Source organism: Parasteatoda tepidariorum, chromosome X1 (assembly GCF_043381705.1).
Source record: "Parasteatoda tepidariorum isolate YZ-2023 chromosome X1, CAS_Ptep_4.0, whole genome shotgun sequence".
Classification (NCBI taxonomy): domain Eukaryota; kingdom Metazoa; phylum Arthropoda; class Arachnida; order Araneae; family Theridiidae; genus Parasteatoda; species Parasteatoda tepidariorum.
In genome coordinates, this window is record NC_092214.1 from 4,852,078 (window position 1) to 4,867,936 (window position 15,859).

Here is a 15,859-nt window from a genome sequence, read left to right on the forward strand (position 1 = left end):
TGACGTGTCAGTGTGGCCGAGAGGTCGGAGTCGTCGTCCTGGCAAGACTGAGATTCAGGGTTCGATCCGCAGAACTGTAAGAAAATAGAAAACTCTAAAATAAGCTTTTATTTATTATTTATGTTTCTTCTAGAAGTTTCTAGAATGTTCTAGCATATCATTTCCTGTTCCTGTCACTTCCTGTTATTATTCCTATAAAAGACTGGATGTCTCTAGCCGAGGCCCAGTTACTTTGTTCACTGTACTTTGTAGGTGTTGAATAAAGCTCTTCAACTTTGTAGACTAAGTCCTAGTTATTCTACGTGACAATATATATTATTTCCCCTTGGCATATTACATATCCATCTAATGTTAATTTGAATTCTTATGTCGAAGGGTTTCTTCTCAAAACCATGCTATGTCGAATTTTTTCTATGTCGAAATAGAAAACGAATTTTTTCGGAAAAATCATAATGTAAGTTCATAGTAAGCCAATTATTTTCTTTTTAATGCATGATTATTTTTGTATACTTTTAAAAATAAAATTATCATTCTTGCATTTCGACTTATAGTCAACTGTCATTACGTATTTATAGTAGTTATTCTTATGCTTCATCACTTTACTTTTTACAGTAATATTTTATATCTTCTCTCTCCCTCTCTCTCTCTCTACATGTATGTATATATACACACATACAATTTAAATAAAGCGAAGAAGTAAAACTGTGAAAAAAAGTAATGATCCTCGTCAGGATACTTTTCTTTGCAAATAAGAAGGAAGTGAATTTCGGACTTTGAATGGACGAAATAAATTTTAGGAAAGCATCTATTCCCTTGAGACATTTTTAAAGAAACTATTACGAAACTTCTCTGTGAAATATTCAAATCCTTAAAAAACATAAAAACAACAACAGAACCGCTTACATTCTAGAATTCATAGGTAGAGCGGTTAAAGTTAAATGGATAGATATAATACCACTCAACTTTTATCTCTACATTTAACGACTTCGTTCATATACTACCTCAAATATAGGATGTTTATTCACAGCAATTATGTTTAAAAAAGGAAATAGTTTTTGGGAAAGGTATGGTTAAAAACAACCCAGGGAGTAGTAACTCATAAATAGCACCTAAACGGTATGCTAATTAGGAGCAACGAACAGTATAAATGCTAAATTAACAACATTATTAATAAACCCTTCTATTTGGATTGTTTACAGTACTTATTATTTACCGTTTATAAGTTTAGTTTGTTGTTCATATCTCAGAAATCTGAATACTAGTTGGTATACCGTAACTTTTCTTTCAGTAGATTTTATTAAGTTTATTATATATTTCTTCAGTAGGAGAGCGTAAAATATGTGAGATAAAATCAATAATAATTATTGAATCATTTCCACACTTTAGCGGAAATATTAGCCAGTATTGATTTTTCTAATATTTTTACTTAAGTACACTTAACATTTTTACTTAAGTACACTTACTTAAGTACAACTTTAATCAATTTTCAACAGTTGGAAATAAGTTTTCACTGTGCAGGTACGAAATTTCACTGAATAAAAAGTTTTGATCTTAAGACATAGCTGATTATTATTGTAATTGATATGAAATTTGAACTCAAAAATTTCAATCATTGTAGAAAAATAGCTTTACTTTCCTTTGCTTTGTAGTTGATTTTCATAGCTATAAATAGGCTGTTTCTATTTCTATGAAGTTAGAAAATTCATACTTGTAATTATAAAACAATTATGAAATTTGGATAGAAAAAATGTTTCATAGTTCTCATTTTTATTTATTATAATACTAAGATTAAAAAATTTATTTTTAAACTTTTTAGACACGATATACAGTGCGTAAAAGAAAAATCGGACCACCCTGAATAACGTTTGATCTAATGATCGAATCTTCACTTTCTTGGACTCAATGGTTCGGGAGGGTTACCTCAAATATGCTAATTAGTTAGGGAAGAAGATATGTTAAATTACAAAATCAGGCACTAAAACTTTTTTGGAATAAACATACCTTTTTTTTCGACGGATTCAGATTTCTGACCCCAAAAATATAAGGGGTAACCGCAATCTGGGAAATATGGTCAAAATAGTTTGGTCAGGAGAGCGTTCTAAAGTTTTGGTCCCTTCATGTTTTTATTTTACTTTTTTCGTATTGCGTTATATCTCGAGAAATTCTAAATCAAATTGAAAAAGTTTTGCACTCAGTTATAAAATTCATTTATCCAAATATAATGCCATGCAAAAAAGAACTTTTACTAAATGTTTATTATTTAATTTAAGAATGGTAAAAAAATTTGAATTGTAACGTATAAAATTTTTGCATCATTTTAAAGAATTCAATTTTACATGGAAAAATGCAAAATTTGAGTAAAAACATTTGAATAGTTCCTGATAAATTGAATTTGAAATATCTGAATTATCTGAAATTTAATTTCTCAGGAACTACTTAACCGATTCGACTCAGGTTTTGTTTTTATGTAAATTTATATTCTTTCGAAGGATGCAAAAAATTGTATACCTTTATAATTCAAAAATTTTTCGTCCATTCTTAGAAAAAATAATAAATTTTTACTGTAAGTTAATTTTTGCATGGAATTATCTTTGAATAAATGAATTTTGTAATTGTATGGAAATTTTTTTTCGCTTAATAAGTTCTCGAGATAAGCGAAATAAGCAAAAGTAAAATTGATATTAAGGGGTCTAAACTTTGGAACGCTCTCCTGACCTAACTATGGGACCATTTCTCCCAGATATTACCTACCTCTTTCTCTACCACCTATATTTTGGGGATCAGATATCTGAATCTATTGAAAAATGATATGTTTATTCAGAGAAAGTACGTTTTTGTATCTGATTTCGTAGCTTAAATATAGTCTGCACTAATTAATCAGCATATTTGAGGTCACCCCCTCGTGCCATTAAGATTGAGTTCTAGAACGGGAAAATTCGATCATTAAACTAAACGTTATTCAGTGTGGTCCATTCATTTTGGCTCACTGTACATAGGGAGGGGAAAAAATCGGATTTGCACGGACCTAAAATCAATCGTTGTGCTTCATTAGCCTTACCTAAAATAGGCTAATTAATGTTGATAATATTTTAGATTTCGAAATCGGGGACGAATGGGTACGTTCTCTTGATAAGCATACCTTTTTTTTGGACGGATTCGAATTCTTGACGTTCAAAATGATAGGGGTAGCTGCAATTACGAAAGTATGGTACCATTAGTTTAGTGATAAAAAGTTTGTGTTTCTTAATTTTAATTTCGCTTTTTGCGTATTTTGCCATAAGTCATGAACTAATGAAACAAATCCAAAAGCTTTTGCACACAATTCCAAGACTTGTTTATCTAAAGATATTACAGGTAAAAAAATATTCTTTTACTGCTATATTATTATTTATTATTTAATTTACTGATGGACAAAATTTTTGTTCATTCAAGGGGTAAAAAAATTGCAACATTTTAATCTATTTTAAATTTATTGACAAAATCCAAAATTTAAAAGGAATATCTCGAATAGTACTTAATAAATAAAAATTTCAAAATACGAACTTTGAGAAAGCGAAATGTGCAAAAATTGAAATTAATATTAAGCGGACTAAAGATTCAGTCACTCTTCGTCGTAAGTTCATTAAGGCACTGCGAATGCGATTGTTCTTGTTTTCCAGTGGCGCCATCTATGGCCAAGAATTTGACTTCTGCCATACCCATATGTCAAACCCGTTTTATAGGGTGGACTCATTCTTGCATTTATTCATTCATCCACAGATCATAATTTTGACCTGAAGCAGAGAACGATCAATCTCCACTTCAGTATATCCAGAGGTATAATTTGTTATGGGAACATGGAGGACTTTGTGAGACGACAGATTTAACGTGCACCAGTCAGTATGTACTACATGGGGAGTCTTCAGCCGGCTGGATTCAAACTCCCATTCTCACGAATGTGAGTCCAGCACCCTGCCAACCAGGTTATCCCGGTCAATTACTCTTTTGCCTAAACTATTAAGACTGTATTTTGCAGCTTGTTGCTTGTTGCTATTTTAAAGGTCAGGAATTCAAACCTGTTTAGAGTCGTGGTAGAAGAGTGGTTAGAGAAATGGAGTCTGATCCGATGGGGTCTCGTTTCGATCCTCTACTCCACTAAGACCCACTGAGTACATGCGATATACGGGCTCGTAAAATTTGTGGAAACAAAAGTCCAGTGGTCGGTCGCTGAACAGGCACAGAAATCTGGAGAAAATTTCTTCTCATTTCAGATATATGTCTAAATTGAGGAAGTGACCTTGCAAATTGTGATGACATGTCTTCGGATCATCTTCAAGGATGATGCCGTCGCCAATAGCCCATTGTGCGACGTAAAATAAGCACCGGGCTACTTCAAATCTGTTTCAAAAAGTATGCTTATTCAGAGATTGAATGTTTTTGTGCCAGAATGGAGATACGGATTATTTTGTGAACTCCACTTTAAAACTAAAATTGCGTAGTTCGTTGTCCATTTGTCGTTATTATAACATTTTTTCTATTATTGTAACCAGAATTCTTAAGGGTTAGATTAAAGAAATTTTAATTTAAATAATTTAGCCACAGATCACGAGATTGTATGGAGCTGCATTGAATAACAAAAATCTCATAAGAATGGAATAAAAATTTTCTGAGAAATTAATATCAGATATTCAAAATTCCCTGATAGAAACTATCTGGGGAAATGGTCATGAACCCTCAGTAATTATTGTCAATATTTCTCTCCACGAACTTCATGTTAACATGCAACTCTCTTTAAAGATTAAATTACGTTGTTCTTTTCGTAATTTCTTTTAAATTAAGAAACTTTGAGGCTCGAATCCCACCGTAACCTCAGTTACATCTTCGAGGTGTCTTTTTATGAACTTTAATATCTGTCTTCATACTTGGTAAAGCTTTAAAGCCGTATTTATGCAATTAAACACACAAGCCTGCATGTATATTTATTAATAAATAAATGATAAAAGGGGCTTCCCTGTCCGAGCGGTAACGCCCACCAAACGCAGTACGAAGCGAAGAGGACACGGGTTCGAATCCGCTGTTGCCCTAGACGTGCTGTGAATCTCCGTGATGTGAATTCTGTTCTTCTACTTGACAGAGGTTTATGAGTCTTAATTGAGAACATAAGCCTGCAAATGTATTTTGTATCAATAAGCAATAAATAAAAAAATCAAGGAGTCGTTATTAAAAGATTTCAAGTATTGAAAACACGATTTAATTGTTTTATTGAGCAATAATTTTCAATTTTGCGTTGACTGAAAAGCATTTCGTCTTGATTATTTTATGTAAGGGATTATTATATAGCTTTTTGGTTTCAATATAGACAATTAAGTCGTTTTTTTTAAACTTTTCTACGGTAGACATCTTGGTTTTGATGATGGGACAGATGACTAATTTTGAACTGGAGTCATAAGGGTTTGTAAAAATTGTCATAGCTAATCTAATCCCCAACTCCTGTTCTGAATATCAGTAGCAGATAAATAAAAATTCGCTTCAGAAAATGGAGTCAGAAGTTATAAATTTTGGTGAACCAATAAATAGACACGCCGGCACACCGAAGTCAAAACCTGTTGAGCGTAAAAAATAATTAGATTTAAAATCTGAAAGCCCAATTATATAACTAAAATTTACACTCCGCAATCAACTTCTTTTGAGCGCGAATGTACTCGAAACTGCTATCAACGCTACTTCAATAAGTGAAATTCTAGGCACACCTGTGAAAACGAAGATTTTCCAACAAATTTCTACTAAGAGGAACATAGCCAGATATAGCGTTAGAATCTTTAGCTAGGGAAATAACGTCCAATTCTAAACTACAAGCGCTAGAACTAATCCGCTTCACTAAAAGAGATGCAAATAGCTCACTTTTCTCGGACATAATATACCCGAGGAAATGAAAACCTGGTACCAGATCCATCCAAAGCATGCGTTCATACAAAAGCATGCATTCAAACAAAGTATGCACCCTTTGTGGGCAGCCTGCAGAGTAGGAAACAATACGCGGTGCCCTAAAATGCACCAAATCAAAAATTTAGTCCCACTACTGGTTCGTCCCACAGTGGACTGATCGTTAAGACACGGTTCCCATCAGATCACTGAAGTCAAGCATCACTGGCTGCGGTCAGTGTGCGGGTGGGTGACCACTTGGATCAGTCTGCGTAGGGACCGAGGGTGTGCGGTATTGGTCCTCGTTAAACTGTTCTACCGTGAAGTGCTCGACTTCGCGTGCAGGTCGTCGGGCTACCGAAGCGGGGATGCCATCCCCTCCGCAGAGGATCAAGATTGTGATGGCATGTCTTCGGATCATCCTCCAGGATGCTTCCCAGACCGTTGCCAATAGCCCATTGTGCAGCTCTAGGGCGACGTAAATTAACAACAACAACCCACTACTGGTTCGAGCTTTGTTTAAGGAGTTTCGCCATCAGAATCTTTCAAACTGTATCGTTCTGGCAACCGATGGATCCGAACAAGCAGACAAAATAGACAGAAGGTGCATATACCTTCAAAGGTTATACACAGCTTCCTACGCATACTTCGGTCTTTACCGCCGAAGGACTGACCATTTTCTTCACCCACAAACATTGCGTTACCAGCAACTTCCACTGTACTTTTCTAATAGACAGCCGTTCGATTCTTCTTTCTCTCACCTAAGGCACCCGAAAATCTCCGACAATCTCTCTTCTTCTTGACCAAATTGCCAAATAAAGTCAAACAGTCTCTCTCATTAATTTGGGTTCCATCTCACACAGGAATAAAAGAAAATGAACAAGCAGAGAAGCTTGTAAAACCAGCGCTAAACCAAAATTTCATTTCACATCCTTCATCACCTTACGATCTCAGCTAAGCCTTTCTTAAAGAAATGCTCAATATAGAACTCAGTGTATGGAAGGATTGCAAATGCTCCCTTTCGATTCCCTCACCTTAATGAATCTCAAGATCACCATCCACTAATCAGCTCCCATAATCTTGATGTCCTAATTGCCGGCTCAGAACTAAATCTCTTCCAACTAATGCTATTTAACACAAGTGCAAACTGATACAAAGCCCAAACTGCCTGTACTGCGGAGGTGTCGACACGAACGATCACTTCCTACTGGAATGTTCCTTATTCCAGAATGCTCTCTAAGAACTCTACCAATCCTTATCTCTTCAGAATTCAACATTTACCGATATCGTGAACTTGTCTTTCAAACCAAACTCCAAACCCTTGCAAATTTTTCCTAGCCACAAACCGTTTGACTTTTCACAGCAACTTCTTGCTATCTAGCCTTACCATAAGCATCATTTATGGAAATACAGAGCTATAAGCTAACGCAAAGAGCTCGTCATATTTTTCTACAACCTACACTCTAAAACAGGGATGGCGAACCAGTGGCACGCGTGCCACTTATGGCACGCCACCGATCACGAAGTTTACTATGAAGCACATTAACAATTCAATTAAAATTCACAAAAAAGAACAATTAATGCCAAGAAAGCAATTAATAACCACAAAAAAAAACAAGCGAACAATAAATAACTAGCAAAAAAAAATTAACTAACATCTTATAACCCTAATATAAGTTATTTGTCATCTAATCTGCAACAACAGAAGTCACACTGATGTTACTTTAATTTGAGTTACTCGTATAACTGAGACATTGCAAAAGTTGAGAATTAAATTTTTTCGTAGTAAATAAAGAGTTTTGAGTTGATAAAATTTAGTATTATTATTTACCCAATAATCACGAAGTCAAAACTATTTGTCGGCACGTCTATGACCTCATTAAAATATATTTTAGAAAAAAGGGCACGTTGGTGCATGAAGGTTCGCCACCCCTGCCTTATACTATATATAGTACTTATAATGAGGCTGTGATAAAAATAAAATGTGGTTGTAACCATAACGACAATTTGCACACCTGCCAACTTGCATGGCCGTTGAGAAAAAAAAAATTATTAGTAGTAGCAACATTATAACGTTTTGACGTATTGAATTTTTAATTTATTGTTTCAAAATTTTTTTCAATCTACCATGCATATCAACAATTAAAAAAATATGTAGATACGATCACCTTATTCCGCTCTTAAATGTTAAGTAATTTACTTTTTGAAATATATTTCCAACTATAATTGTTATTTTACTACCAATTTATAAAATCTTTTTCAGCGTCCGTTCAAGTTGGCAAGTATGAATTTGAGTTTGATCGAAATTAATAAAAAAATTGCTCATCATTTTTTTTTAACCCTTTCATCACGAGCCGTATTTAGATGGTATTCACGGGATGCCACAAGAGTACAAGCGCTGTATTTAGCCGTGAAGCAGTTNATTTTTTTAAATCTTATATGATAATTAAATAAAATTCCAAAGTAAGACAAGTATATTTAAAGGTTGTTTTCTATTTCATTATAAATTAGAAAAGTATGATTTAATGCATTTTTATACGAAATAAGAAAGCTAAGTGGCAAATGTAGCAGGGAAATTTAGATGAAAATTAAAACGGCAGTTCATCCCAAATAGGCTTTTAAATATAACAACCATTACATTAACATCAATGAGAAAAGGAGCTGGTAGAATTAACTTATTTCACTCGGAATAAAGAGTTTACATTTTGGAATAAAATATTATTTATCAATTATATATATATTATTATTATATATATATTATTTCCATTTAATAATGGTCAAATGTTTTTTGAATTGTAAAGTGCACAAAATTTTAAAGCAAGAGGTTTCGAATGATGTAATATAAAATTGTAACGAAATCGAACAAATATCGTTTGAGTTATAAAATTTAAAAAAAAAAAGCCGTATTTTTAAGTATTCATTTCTCAATAGCTGATTGACCGATTTGGTTCAATACTACATTTTGTCACTTAAAATTGTAACACTTTTGAGTGTTGAAAAAATATTTTAACCTTACAAATCATAATATTCTCAACCACTATTGAATAAAATAATAAATTATGTATTATGTCTTGCATGAAATTTTTTTGGATAAACGAAATTTATAATGGTGTTCACAAATTTTTCAATTTACACAAAAGGTTTCCGACCTACGGCGAAATAAGTGTAAATTACAATTAACGTAAAATTGCTCAAAATTTTGACCTCAATACCGGCTTAAATTATTTTGTGCAGATTTTCCAAATCATGGATAATAATCGTGGCTCGGGGGAATAAGAGCACTCGCCTTCCAATGTGGTGTTCCGTGTTCGATTCCCAGAGATGGCAGGTCAAAACAAATTCGTCACCACAGTGCTGACGAAAAATGTCCTCAGTGGTAGACGGATCATGGGCTATTTCCGTCTGGTTGACCATAGGAGGTTTTTGTGGTTTTCCCCTCCATGTAACGCAAATGCGAATTAGTTTCATCAAAAATGTCCTCCACGAAGTCAAAGTTCTCACTATACTTGATCCAAGAGTTCTCTTGTCTTCTGGACTGTGTTCAAAACAACAAGGCTTCGGAGTTGAACATTGATCGTCATAAATCCAATAAAATCGTAGCTACTCCTCATATTTTGTTGTTTACACATCTAAATCCATCGATAAGGCGGTGCGATTGTTCTGAGAAAGTCCGTTTTTGTGCCTGATCTAGTAACTTAATAGCTTAAATTAGTTAATTTACATATTTGTGTTCAATTCTTTGAACCATTAAGTTTGACTTACAGAAGAGTCAAGAATAAGTCCTCACTTTTTTGTGCAAATTAAAATTCTAATATATAATAAAGAGTATTCTGAAGTTTAACTTCTCTAAGTTCTGACTGATGTGTCAGGGTTTAGCCGACCACTTTCCTCTAGACAGGATGTTCCTGATCTTCAGGTGGAATAGGTGATATTATAGGGAATAAGAATTATGTATAAAGTCATAGCCAGAAAGGTATTATGGTATAAGTATCAAATTTTACCTTTTATACTTAAATAATTTATGACCCCTTTACTTCAAAATTATTAGTCCTATCAATTTTTTTGTTGATATTATTTAATTTATGGTAAATAGAATATATCTAGGATCCAATAATTTGCTTTTAAATTGCAATGTCGGAGGTGTAGATCAACACCTCCTAGAAGAGAGAAGGCCTCAACACGGATCATGTTTACTGTTTGACGTAACGAACATAAACTTCGCAGTGGAAAAATATAAGAAAGATGTCACTACTTTCAGGGTACTAAGCTGCGCAGTTGAGAAAAATACGAAAGATGTCATTACATGTGGACTACAAAAGGATCAAATTGTTTGTTTATGGTAACCCGTGTTGAGGTATTCTATCGATAGGTTTAAGTATTAAACTGTACTTTTTATACAAAAAAAAAAACTTTAACTTTTGAACTATTATTTATTGGTTAATGTACTTTCATATATTTCAACATTTCCATACTTTCAAAATCCCGTATATTAATACTTATTAAATATTAATTCTATTAGTTTTGTATTAATTTTATTTGATTCAGCGTAAAAAAATACATTAGATATAATTATTTACTCGTCTAGATAGCAATATTTTGCGTTTTTCTGAGACGCTCAGTACTTTTAAGATGGCATATCATAGGAGTGGGCAAATTTCAGACTTTTATATTGGTCCATGTTTCATGTTGATGTAAAATAACATTTAGACGAAGAAGAGAAAAACACTAACGAAATTTAACGAATCACTGCTAAGGAAGTCGGGACTAAAAGCATCAAATTCTGTAGATTGGCAGTGGAAATAGGGAGGAGTTGAAAAACGATTATTAAAAACCTCCTAGTCAATCAAATTGAATTGAGAAAGTTTTCCATACCAAATTTTTTACTAGTAATTAAATAGCTGCTTTGCTTCAATATTTCAACCCCTAATGGATATGTTTTTTGGACTTCATTTTTCTACGATTCTAAATATATATATTAAGGGTGCGGATTGCGAAACACCTTAAATAAGCTTAACTTTTTATGCCTTCATACGACGGATTCATAAAGGTTCATTTAAAGCATGAAAAAAATTAAATGATATTTTTAAACAATTATAATCTGATAAACAACGCCACCGTATTTTAGTGACAAAAAAGTTCATTTGAAATTTATTTTAATTAGAAATAACTTCGAAATAAAAATCTCTATGTGGAAAGTATGAAAACTTGAAGCAATACGTAAAAATATTATTATATTTTTAATATAAAAGATTCGTTTAGCGATGTCTTCGTTTAGCTTATTTTGAAACCTCAGTTTCAAAATTGATTTTCTGTTTTCTCTAATAAGTATTGATAGTTCATACATTTTATTTGCTTACAATAATTGTATAGTGAGTAAAACACTATATACAAAATTACGCAAACATTAAGAATAAACTTAAACGAATGAAGTTTTTCAAGTTTTATGTATAATGTAAATGCATATCGAAAATTTTTATTTTGCAAGAAAATTATTCACTTACCTTATAATTCTTCATTTGATTCGATTAGATTAAAATATTAAGAATAAAAAGTTGGTATTTTTATTTTTAAATTTGTTAATATTATTTCTAAACCAATTGATTCAAAAGTATTCTTTTAAAAAGATAAAATTTTTATACGAAGCTCAAAGTAGCTTCATATTTGACGAATGTGTAGAGGTGTATGGTAGACGGTGACAACTGGTGTGGAAGTATCTTTATATCTTAGTCACACACAATCACGCAAACTGCGAGGTATTTCATAGAAACAAAAAAAAAAGAGACTTGTTAAATGCATTTTATTGTTAGAATTTGCGTGGCATATGTCATTCATAAATCGATCGTTTACTATTCAACTATGTTTTCACCATAGAAACGTACGTCATAGGTGCGCGAGATGTAGAATAAACAATCAGATCTCCAGCGACGTCGAAACAAATTCGGAATGGATTATAAAACAAAATAAATATTAAAGTGGTTGTAAACAAAGATAACCATTAGTGATAGGGTTTAAATGTCACGAGGTCCTTTTCGAGATCATTGACAAAACATAAATTCTCATGCTGACCCTAATGGTCTCAACTATATTACCGGTCAGTTCAGCTTAATAAATTCTTTTGGCTTAGTTTGAATTTGGTGAAATGGTAATTTCTGTTTACGTGGTTATTCGTTGAAAAATTTTATTCTTGAACTGTTTTGTCAATGATTTCATTTCGTCGTGGTATAGTGGTTATTAGTTGAAATTTTTTGTTCTCGGACTATTTTTGTCAATGATCTTGAACTGCAGTGGTTTTTATTTTATCATTGTAAATTTTAACAAAATTTGGTTTTTAGGTGCTTTGACTAACCTTAATCTACAAGGCTTGTCTGAGAAATTAAAAAGGACATTAGTTAGAAAACGGAAGCGATGTTTGCAATGGCATATTTCCTTGCATGTGCAAAGTTTGATTTTAAAAAGTTAAGCTTAATTTTAAACTGATGTAATTTTGCTGCGAAGAGAAATTGTTTCTTAAAATTTTGCTTCCGCACTTAATAGGCTAAATGTTATTTGATGGAGGGAATTTAACAGTTTTTGTAGAATTTTGAAACAACGTAAAGAAAAAAGCATTTAAAAGTTTATTTTAAAAATTCGTCTCCTTCTTTTTTAACCTCTTCTGGACTGTGATAACATATTCGGATAACGTGATTCTTAACACGGTATCTTAACACTAGATTGTCCAAAGAAGTCACTTTGACTGCTTTTTAATTTGAATTAGAAAAAACAATGATGTATATAAGGACACAATTTCTTAGAATTTTGTGACGTTTGGTACAACATATATTTTGTTATTGCTAATATTCACTAATAACTTGTTATATAACTGTAAATAATATAAAAAATATTAAAAATTGATTTAAAAAAATTTCTTTACGCATTATTCTTTCACAATGCAGTCATTTTGACTGCTTTTGGGCAATATAGGTACTTACTAAGTTTCAGTCTTTCTAGTGTTAAATAAAACGAGACTTTCTGACACTAGCCTTCCTTTCTAGCGGCCCGAGATTACGCCTCCGATAACTGAAAGCCTCCACACGGTTTCTTATAGGTAGTCTGATCAGACCACTATGAAGGTAAACCAGTTTACGAAAGAGCCATTTAATAGAAAATCTAGTAAAAATAAGAAAGTGGTAGCAAATATACGTCTAAAACTTTTTTAAATTTCTGAATATATTTGTTTTGCCTTATTTACTGGGCAACAACTACAGATTCGATTCTCAAATATCTATGATAAATTTCTCTCAATTACTTTCAAAATGAAATTTAGGTTCATGCGCATAATTGGTTCACTTTCTAAATAGTCTCCGCAGACTACTTATTAAATACAGCTTGGGGGCTTTCTGATGCAGGAAGTTATGCTCAAGATCACACGATCTCAACTTGGAACTCTCGTAATTGCTCGTAATTAATCTCGTATTAGCATGTATAGAGTTTTGCATGCTGGCTTGAGGAAGCGCTTATTTTTACTTCCTCCCTTTCTGAAGGGGTTTAACAACTTTAGAAGAAAGAAAGGAAAGGCTTGTTCAAAAAAGTGCGTAATTCCTTTTTTGGAAAGGGACTTTTAAGGCGATGAAGGATTTTCAAAAATTTTTTTAGAAATTATCAAGAGATTGGTTTGAAATTTCCAGTATAAGTTTATATTTCTAAAAACAACTAGTATACAAAATTTCAAAAAAATATTTTGAAACTTAAAAAATTAAAAAAATTGAAATTTAGAATTTTTTTTTATATTATTCGGCCTGTTTGAAATTTTCTAAAAGGACATAAGTCTTTCAAAATATTATATATTAAATAACATAAAAATAATTGTTGGCAGTACTTTTTCTATTTCTTACTGTAGAAACGAATAACAGTAAAAAAACAACTCAAGAACCAGCGTTTTTAGAAAAAAATCATTAGATCGCAGTAAAAGATCATATATAAATTTAATGCTACTTACTAAATTGAAAAAAAAAACTTTTTCAACAAAGGGTTCATAACATTTACAAGTATACAGTATAAAACGTTCAGCTGAATATAATAAAATTTCATTTCGCTGGAGCAGTTTGAAATTCATAAATTTGTCGAAAAAGACATTAAAAAAAAGACTTTTTCTAGTTATTTATTGAAAATTCTACTTTTGAACAAATATTTCCTTTTTTAAACATATAACCATAAATTTGAACTAGTTAAATAATTAGATGCTTTAAAATTTAAACACAACTTCAGAACACAATTTTCAAAAACAAGCAAAAACGTATTTAGGCATACAGCAAGTGGCAGACCAGAAAATGTAAACAAAGGTGCGTGGATAAAACAAAAATCACCATGCCTTCCTCAACTTTTCACCGATTCAGAAAGATTTTGTTTTAAAATGTTCAGTCAAATGTTTAGATTTCAAAAATATAAAAAGTAGAAAATAAATTTTTCGACGAATTTTTGTTCATTTGAAAGTATGTAAAAATCTGCTTACTTCTAGCAAATAATCCTTAATTCTAAAATTTGTGATTTGATAAGTTACAGCTTGCAAAACTTAAAGCGCCTTTTTTTAAAGAACTATCAAACAGGAAATATGATTGCTTTTAAAATCAAGTTATTTTTCATTCTAAGGTTTGACTGCAGTATCTATGAGTTTAAAATTTCTAATGTTTACAGTAAAATAAAAATTCACGTATCAAATACTTAGGTAAGACCTAAATGAAAAATCGGTACATATTACAATATTATACCAGATTAAATTTTCCCTCAACGCTATTGCAGCATATTTTCTCACGCATTTTTACAATATAAAGCTCCGTTTAAATTTTAATGCTCTGAAACTTTTCAGAACTTCGATTGGTTTAGGGGATAGCTTATTAAATTGGTTCAAATTAGGAAATTGTAATGCACGAAATCATTTGATAAAAAGATAATCCTTGAGCATAATGATAAACTCAGATTCTACGTAAAAATTATTTTAGTAATTTAAAACTTTTGTAATTTAAAAATGGTATTAATAGTTCTGAATTATGAAGTATAAAAAATTTTGGATTATTGTATCAATAATCAGAAAAAAAATCATCTAAAATTTTAATAAAATAGGGAAAATAGTTCCTAAGAAATTTAAATTTCAGAAAACTTTTGTTTTAAATTAAAAAAAAACTGATTTTTTTATAATTGTTTTCAAAACATGGGGAGAATTCCCACAATCATTTCTATATGTATGGTAAAAAGTTAAAATAACAATAAAAATCTCAAACATTCTCTCTCTACTAAATATTGGGTTCACAATACGCACAACTCCATGCATATTTCAGAATTAAGAATCTGATTTTGTTAAAAATAAGATATTCTGGAAAAAGTAATTTTTTTTGTGTGGGATTTCATATTTTAATTAATTGTCTGCTTCTGTTTGAGGTTAGCCTCAACATCATTAAGAATCAATTTTAGTGCTTGAAAATGCAATTAAAAGTTAATTAGGTTTAATCACTTTTTCTCATAGTTTCCCCCTCCACCATAGTTTAACTCAAGAATGAATTTAAATCAAAAACAATTACAGAGCTTTTGTAAAGGGACTTTAAGACAAACCTCTCTTGGAATTTTTTTTATTTTTATCTTATTTAATTTTGAAACATTGATATAAGGCGTTCCGAAATTAACTGATTAATTTAGAGGCATCGAATATATAAAAATTTGACCACAGAATAGGGTCGCAAACCACGTTAAGAGGTTCGACCGAAAGCTTAAGGTTTCGTTAAGGGTTTTATCGAAGAAAAAAAAAGACAGAGTGCATGTGACCTCATAATCATTAGTTTATATGGCGCCTGTTTTCGCATTCAAGATCTCTTGGCGAGATTTTTCTTCACTTTCTGCGTAAAGCGTCTGATAATCATTTTAACGTCGTTGTAGGCAGTGCAATTTTTCGAATCACGCAAAAAGTTTCCGACCTATGGCGAAAAAAGTG